This window comes from Oncorhynchus kisutch, unplaced genomic scaffold, assembly GCF_002021735.2.
Source record: "Oncorhynchus kisutch isolate 150728-3 unplaced genomic scaffold, Okis_V2 scaffold1419, whole genome shotgun sequence".
Classification (NCBI taxonomy): Eukaryota; Metazoa; Chordata; class Actinopteri; order Salmoniformes; family Salmonidae; genus Oncorhynchus; species Oncorhynchus kisutch.
In genome coordinates, this window is record NW_022263364.1 from 55,038 (window position 1) to 61,037 (window position 6,000).

Here is a 6,000-nt window from a genome sequence, read left to right on the forward strand (position 1 = left end):
ATAACCTAATCAAGAACACTCTCTCTTTGAAAACATATCCATAAAGTATTTGATTTCAAGTTGACAAAAGGATTTGAACCTGAGACATATTGAACTAAAGTCTATTGCACTTCCACCTCTGTTATGAACTCTCTGACTGTAAGAAAAACCATCTAATATGGGACATTTTAGATTGAGTAACATAATCTAAAAAGGACTACTCCTACCCTCAAGATACACATCGGGAGTACATGATCCAAGGGGGAACCAGGATTTGAACCTGGAACCTCTTGATCTGCAGTCAAATGCTCTACCACTGAGCTATACCCCCTCTGCTTGAAACTTCCTAAAGGTGGAAAAATGGTCTAATAAGGGACATTTCAGCTGGAGCTGGACATAACCTAATAAAGTACTCTCTCGCATTGAAAACATACCCATAAAGTATTTGATTTCAATTTGACAAAAGGATTTGAACCTGAGACATCTTGAACTGAAGTCTATTGCACTTCCACCTCTGTTATGAACTCTCTGACTGAGAGAAAAACAATCTAATGAGGGACATTATGGATTGAGTAGGATAACCATAAAAGGAGCACTTCCTCTCTCAAGATACAAATTAAAAGTACTTGATTTAAGGGTTCACCAGGATTTGATCCTGAGAAATTGTCTAATAAGGGACATTTCATGTGGCGATCTACATAACCTAATCAAGAACACTCTCTCTTTGAAAACATATCCATAAAGTATTTGATTTCAAGTTGACAAAAGGATTTCAACCTGAGACATCTTGAACTGAAGTCTATTGCACTTCCACCTCTGTTATGAACTCTCTGACTGAGAGAAAAACCATCTAATATGGGACATTTTAGATTGAGTAACATAACCTAAAATGGACTACTCCTATCCTCAAAATACACATCGAAAGTAAATGATCCAAGGGTGCACCAGGATTTGAATCTGGGACCTCTTGATCTGCAGTCAAATGCTCTACCACTGAGCTATACCCCCTCTGCTTGAAACTTTCCTAAAGGTGGAAAAATGGTCTAATAAGGGACATTTCAGCTGGAGATGGACATCACCTAAGAAAGTACTCTCTCGCATTGAAAGCATACCCATAAAGTATTTGATTTCAAGTTGACAAAAGGATTTGAACCTGAGACATCTTGAACTGAAGTCTATTGCACTTCCACCTCTGTTATGAACTCTCTGACTGAGAGAAAAACAATCTAATGAGGGACATCATGGATTGAGTAGGATAACCTTAAAAGGAGCACTTCCTCTCTCAAGATACACATATAAAGTACTTGATTTAAGGGTTCACCAGGATTTGATCCTGAGAAATTGTCTAATAAGGGACATTTCATGTGGCGATCTACATAACCTAATCAAGAACACTCTCTCTTTGAAAACATATCCATAAAGTATTTGATTTCAAGTTGACAAAGGATTTGAACCTGAGACATCTTGAACTGAAGTCTATTGCACTTCCACCTGTGTTATGAACTCTCTGACTGAGAGAAAAACCATCTAATATGGGACATTTTAGATTGAGTAACATAATCTAAAAAGGACTACTCCTACCCTCAAGATACACATCGGAAGAACAGGATCCAAGGGGGCACCAGGATTTGAACCTGGGACCTCTTGATCTGCAGCCAAATGCTCTACCACTGAGCTATACCCCCTCTGCTTGAAACTGCCTAAAGGTGGAAAAATGGTCTAATAAGGGACATTTCAGCTGGAGATGGACATCACCTAATAAAGTACTCTCCCGCATTGAAAACATACCCATAAAGTATTTGATTTCAAGTTGACAAAAGGATTTGAACCTGAGACATCTTGAACTGAAGTCTATTGCACTTCCACCTCTGTTATGAACTCTCTGACTGAGAGAAAAACAATCTAATGAGGGACATTATGGATTGAGTAGGATAACCATAAAAGGAGCACTTCCTCTCTCAAGATACAAATTAAAAGTACTTGATTTAAGGGTTCACCAGGATTTGATCCTGAGAAATTGTCTAATAAGGGACATTTCATGTGGCGATCTACATAACCTAATCAAGAACACTCTCTCTTTGAAAACATATCCATAAAGTATTTGATTTCAAGTTGACAAAAGGATTTGAAACTGAGACATCTTGAACTGAAGTCTATTGCACTTCCACCTCTGTTATGAACTCTCTGACTGAGAGAAAAAACATCTAATATGGGACATTTTAGATTGAGTAACATAACCTAAAATGGACTACTCCTATCCTCAAAATACACATCGAAAGTACATGATCCAAGGGGGCACCAGGATTTGAATCTGGGACCTCTTGATCTGCAGTCAAATACTCTACCACTGAGCTATACCCCCTCTGCTTGAAACTTCCTAAAGGTGGAAAAATGGTCTAATAAGGGACATTTCAGCTGGAGATGGACATCACCTAAGAAAGTACTCTCTCGCATTGAAAGCATACCCATAAGTATTTGATTTCAAGTTGACAAAAGGATTTGAACCTGAGACATCTTGAACTGAAGTCTATTGCACTTCCACCTCTGTTATGAACTCTCTGACTGAGAGAAAAACAATCTAATGAGGGACATCATGGATTGAGTAGGATAACCTTAAAAGAAGCACTTCCTCTCTCAAGATACACATATAAAGTACTTGATTTAAGGGTTCACCAGGATTTGATCCTGAGAAATTGTCTAATAAGGGACATTTCATGTGGCGATCTACATAACCTAATCAAGAACACTCTCTCTTTGAAAACATATCCATAAAGTATTTGATTTCAAGTTGACAAAACGATTTGAAACCTGAGACATCTTGAACTGAAGTCTATTGCACTTCCACCTCTGGTAGGAACTGTCTGACTGAGAGAAAAGCCATCTAATGAGGGACATTTTAGATTGAGTAACATAATCTAAAAAGGACTAGTCCTAGCCTCAAGATACACATCAGAAGAACATGATCCAAGGGGGCACCAGGATTTGAACCTGTGACCTCTTGATCTGCAGTCAATGCTCTACCACTGAGCTATACCCCCTGTGCTTTAAACTGTCTAAAGGTGGAAAAATTGTCTAATAAGGGACATTTCAGCTGGAGATGGACATCACCTAATAAAGTACCTCTCTCGCATTGAAAACATACCCATAAAGTATTTGATTTCAAGTTGACAAAAGGATTTGAAACTGAGACATCTTGAACTGAGGTCTATTGCACTTCCACCTCTGTTATGAACTCTCTGACTGAGAGAAAAACCATCTAATATGGGACTTTTAGATTGAGTAACATAATCTAAAATGGACTACGCCTATCCTCAAAATACACATCGAAAGTACATGATACAAGGGGGAACAAGGATTTGAATCTGGGACCTCTTGATCTGCAGTCAAATGCTCTCCCACTGAGCTATACACCCTCTGCTTGAAACTGTCTAAAGGTGGAAAAATTGTCTAATAAGGGACATTTCAGCTGGAGATGGACATCACCTAATAAAGTACTCTCTCTCGCATTGAAAACATACCCATAAAGTATTGATTTCAAGTTGACAAAAGGATTTGAACCTGAGACATCTTTAACTGAAGTCTATTGCACTTCCACCTCTGGTAGGAACTGTCTGACTGAGAGAAAAACTACCTAATGAGGGACATTAAGGATTGAGTAGGATAACCTTAAAAGAAGCACTTCCTCTCTCAAGATACACTTAGAAGTACTTGATTGAAGGGGGCACCAGGATTTGATCCTGAGAAATTGTCTAATAAGGGACATTTCAGATGGCGATCTACATAACCTAATGAAGAACACTCTCTTTGAAAACATATCCATAAAGTATTTGATTTCAAGTTGACAAAAGGATTTGAACCTGAGACATCTTGAACTGAAGTCTATTGCACTTCCACCTGTGTTATGAACTCTCTGACTGAGAGACAAACCATCTAATATGGGACATTTTAGATTGAGTAACATAATCTAAAAAGGACTACTCCTACCCTCAAGATACACATCGGAAGAACAGGATCCAAGGGGGCACCAGGATTTGAACCTGGGACCTCTTGATCTGCAGCCAAATGCTCTACCACTGAGCTATACCCCCTCTGCTTGAACCTGCCTAAAGGTGGAAAAATGGTCTAATAAGGGACATTTCAGCTGGAGATGGACATCACCTAATAAAGTACTCTCCCGCATTGAAAACATACCCATAAAGTATTTGATTTCAAGTTGACAAAAGGATTTGAACCTGAGACATCTTGAACTGAAGTCTATTGCACTTCCACCTCTGTTATGAACTCTCTGACTGAGAGAAAAACAATCTAATGAGGGACATTATGGATTGAGTAGGATAACCATAAAAGGAGCACTTCCTCTCTCAAGATACAAATTAAAAAGTACTTGATTTAAGGGTTCACCAGGATTTGATCCTGAGAATTGTCTAATAAGGGACATTTCATGTGGCGATCTACATAACCTAATCAAGAACACTCTCTCTTGAAAACATATCCATAAAGTTTGATTTCAAGTTGACAAAAGGATTTCAACCTGAGACATCTTGAACTGAAGTCTATTGCACTTCCACCTCTTTTATGAAACTCTCTGACTGAGAGAAAAACCATCTAAGTATGGGACATTTTAGATGAGTAACATAACCTAAAATGGACTACTCCTATCCTCAAAATACACATCGAAAGTAAATGATCCAGGGTGCACCAGGATTTGAATCTGGGACCTCTTGATTGCAGTCAAATGCTCTACCACTGAGCTATACCCCCTCTGCTTGAAACTTTCCTAAAGGTGGAAAAATGGTCTAATAAGGGACATTTCAGCTGGAGATGGACATCACCTAAGAAAGTACCTCTCGCATTGAAAGCATACCCATAAAGTATTTGATTTCAAGTTGACAAAAGGATTTGAACCTGAGACATCTTGAACTGAGTCTATTGCACTTCCACCTCTGTTATGAACTCTCTGACTGAGAGAAAAACAATCTAATGAGGGACATCATGGATTGAGTAGGATAACCTTTAAAAGGAGCACTTCCTCTCTCCAAGATACACTTAGAAAAGTACTTGATTTAAGGTGCACCAGGATTTGATCCTGAGAAATTGTCTAATAAGGACATTTCAGATGCCGTCTACATAACCTAATCAAGAACACTCTCTCTTTGAAAACATATCCATAAAGTATTTGATTTCAAGTTGACAAAAGGAATTGAACCTGAGACAAATTGAACTGAAGTCTATTGCACTTCCACCTCTGTTTGAACTTCTCTGACTGTAAGAAAAACCATCTAATATGGGACATTTAGATTGAGTAACATAATCTAAAAAGGACTACTCCTACCCTCAAGATACACATCGGAAGGAAACATGATCCAAGGGGAACCAGGTTTGAACCTGGAACCTCTTTGATCTGCAGTCAAATGCTCTACCACTGAGCTATACCCCCTCTGCTTGAAACTTCTCTAAAGTGGAAAAATGGTCTAATAAGGGACATTTCAGCTGGAGCTGGACATAACCTAATAAAGTACTCTCTCGCATTGAAAACATACCCATAAAGTATTTGATTTCAATTTGACAAAAGGATTTGAACCTGGGAGACTCTTGAACTGAAGTCTATTGCACTTCCACCTCTGTTATGAAACTCTCTGACTGAGAGAAAAACATCTAATGAGGACATTATGGATTGAGTAGGATAACCATAAAAGGAGCACTTCCTCTCTCAAGATACAAATATAAGTACTTGATTTAAGGGTTCCACCAGGATTTGATCCTGAGAAATTGTCTAATAAGGGACATTTCATTTGTGGCGATCTACATAACCTAATCAAGAACATCTCTCTCTTTGAAAACATATCCATAAAGTATTTGACTATTCAAGTTGACAAAAGGATTTGAACCTGAGACATCTTGAACTGAAGTCTATTGCACTTCCACCTCTGTTATGAACTCTCTGACTGAGAGAAAAACCATCTAATATGGGACATCTTTAGATTGAGTAACATAACCTAAAATGGACTCCTATCCTCAAAA

At 38.4% G+C, this 6,000-nt stretch overlaps 3 non-coding genes across 3 annotated transcripts; all 3 read right to left on the minus strand.

The window, feature by feature from the left end:
- Positions 1 to 238: 238 nt before the first annotated feature.
- Positions 239 to 310, minus strand: trnac-gca (transfer RNA cysteine (anticodon GCA)). Its single transcript has one exon. It is a non-coding gene; the product is annotated as a tRNA-Cys (tRNA).
- Positions 311 to 1,592: 1,282 nt separating this feature from the next.
- Positions 1,593 to 1,664, minus strand: trnac-gca (transfer RNA cysteine (anticodon GCA)). Its single transcript has one exon. It is a non-coding gene; the product is annotated as a tRNA-Cys (tRNA).
- Positions 1,665 to 3,995: 2,331 nt separating this feature from the next.
- On the minus strand, positions 3,996 to 4,067 carry trnac-gca (transfer RNA cysteine (anticodon GCA)). Its single transcript has one exon. It is a non-coding gene; the product is annotated as a tRNA-Cys (tRNA).
- Between the last annotated feature and the right edge of the window lie 1,933 nt (positions 4,068 to 6,000).